The following is a 2,800-nucleotide window of genomic DNA, read 5'->3' on the forward strand; positions in this document are numbered from 1 at the left end:
ACCCTTTAACACCAACTTTATAACCAATAAAAACACATTTAATGGATCTCGATTCCAATTTCCATTATCAACATGAGCATACGCAGGACACCCAAAGATCTTTAAATTAGAATAGTCAGTAGGATTACCAGACCATACCTCTTGTGTAGTCTTTTTCTCAATGGCAGCAGATGGAGATTGGTTGATCAAAAAATATACAATAGAGGCTGCTTCGGCCTAAAACGACTTTGGTAAGTTGGCATTTGACAACATACATCGAACCTTCTCCATAATCGTTCTGTTCATTCATTCTGCAACGCCGTTTTACTGTGGAGTATGACGAACTGTCAAGTGTCTCATGATCCCTTCTGACTTGTACAGTTTATTAAACTCATCAGAACAAAACTCTAAGCCACTGTCTGTGCGGAGGTATTTTATTTGTTTTCCTGTCTGTTTTTCAATCATAGTTTTCTAATACTTAAATGCAGAAAACACATCGCTTTTCTGCTTCAAGAAGAATGCCCAAACTTTTCTGGAAAAATCATCAATAAAAGTTAGCATATAATTAGCTCCACCTCTCGAAAGCACTCTGGATGGCCCCCACATATCAGAATGAATATACTCCAACATTCCCTTCGTGTTATGGATTCCTCTAGTGAATCGAACTCTTTTTTGCTTCCTAAAAACGCAGTGCTCACAGAACTTTAGTTTACAATTTCCTTGCCCATCAAGAAGTCCTCTTTTGCTCAATTCTACCATGTCATTCTCACTTATATGCCCTAGGCGCATATGCCAAAGTTTAGTAATATCATCATCTGACAAGGAAGAGGAAGCGACAACTGCATCACCAGTAATAGTAGAACCCTGAAAAACATATAACTTGACAATCTTTCTCTACCCTTTCATCGCAACGTGGGAACCTTTGGAAATATTCAAAACCCTACTTTTAGTTGTGTATCTGTACCCTTTTGAATCAAGAGTACTCAATGAAATTAAATTTCTCTTCAATTCTAGAACATGTTGCACGTCACTAAGTGTTCTGACAACCCCGTCAAACATCTTAACTTTAATCGTTCCAACATCTGTAATTTTACACGAAGAATTATTTCCCATCAAAACAACACATTCAGACACTGTTTCGTAAGTAGTAAACCAATTCCGATTGGGACTCGTGTGAAAGGTGTAGCCCGAATTAAGGATCCACTCCTCGCTCACTTTAGAATTGTTGACAGAAGCGACTAGAAGTTCACCATCGCTGTAGTCTTCTACAACATCAGCTTTACCGAAATTTTCTGGTTGTTTTCCCTTTTGATTCTTAGCCTCCCTTTTGATCTTGTTCTGTAACTAATAACACTCAGATTTAATGTGCCCTTTCTTCTTGCAGAAGTTACATGTTTTACCTCTGTTTGAAGACTTCGATCTACCCTTAGATTTTTCGTGAGGATTTCGTTCCTGTGTCCTTCCTCGATCATCATCAACATTACGTTCTTATCACCCACGAAAAATGAGACTCTCTCCCTTAGAGTCGGGTTTAACCACAAGATGCTTCATCTTATCACACGAGGTCAAAAAATCATAAACCTCATCAATTGTGAGAGATTCGCGGCTATATAAAATCGTGTCTTTAAAGGTTGAATAAAACGGGGGCAACGAACAAAGTAGAATCAACCCTAGATCTTTCTTATCATACTAAACCTCCATGGCCTCTAGGTTTGAGAGAATTTCTTTAAACATTGTTAAGTGTTCGTGCACAGACACACCTTCCTCCAAACGATGAGCATAAAGACGCTGCTTCATATGCAACCTGCTGGTTAGAGATTTCGACAAACATATTTGTTCCAGCATCTTCCATAATGCAGCGACGATCTTCTCTTTCATCACATCCTTTAAAATTTCGTTAGACAAATGCAGATGTAATTGTGTTAACGCCTTTCGATCCTTACGCTTCTTCTCTTCATCTGTTAATATCGAAGGCATCTTATCTATCCCTAATAGAGCATCCTTCAGATCTATCTACGGAAGAACTGCTTGCATCTTAATCTACCACAACTCAAATCTGGTGTCGCGATCCAACAGCTAAATTTCATACTTCAAAGACGCCATTACCGTGATCGAGATGAACAACTCGGAAGCTCTGATACTAATTTGTAGAAATATAATGTTGGTAATGATAATATATTTCAAAAAAAAAGAAATAAAAAATAAAAAAATAAAGAACACACAGATTTTACGTGGAAACCCTTTCGGGAAAAAAAACCACGGGTAGAGGAGAAGAAAATTCACTATGTCGAATTCGAATGGTTACAAGAGGAGTTTCGACTGCATCTATTTATAGGTTGAAAAAAACCTAATTCTAATCAAAGTCAAATATATTATGCTAATAAATGCTAAATATATTATGCAAATAAAGGCTAAATATATTATACTCATAAATACTAAATCTTTTCGAAAGAAGATATATTTTGTTTAACTTGATTTGCAAGCAATCTCTTAGAATTTGGGTCACACAACTCTAACAATGGATGAGTTGCAAATGTTGTGGAAGAATGTGACATATCAAAAAGAAAAGATGAAAGCATACAAAGAAATTATCTCAAAAAATAATAAAGTTGTTGTTACGTGTAAAATTGGTTTAATGTTTTCTTGGATTGTGTTCTTGGTTCATTTTCATGCTAGTGAATTGATGTAATCAAAATGTTTTTGTAACACCCCATATTTGACTCGATTGTCGGGTTTGAATTATGGAATATCACATTCGTTACTGAAGCAACTACGATCAATTATATACAAATTTCATTATTAATCATTAAATTACATGGAT

This window comes from Gossypium raimondii, chromosome 10, assembly GCF_025698545.1.
Source record: "Gossypium raimondii isolate GPD5lz chromosome 10, ASM2569854v1, whole genome shotgun sequence".
Lineage (NCBI taxonomy): Eukaryota > Viridiplantae > Streptophyta > Magnoliopsida > Malvales > Malvaceae > Gossypium > Gossypium raimondii.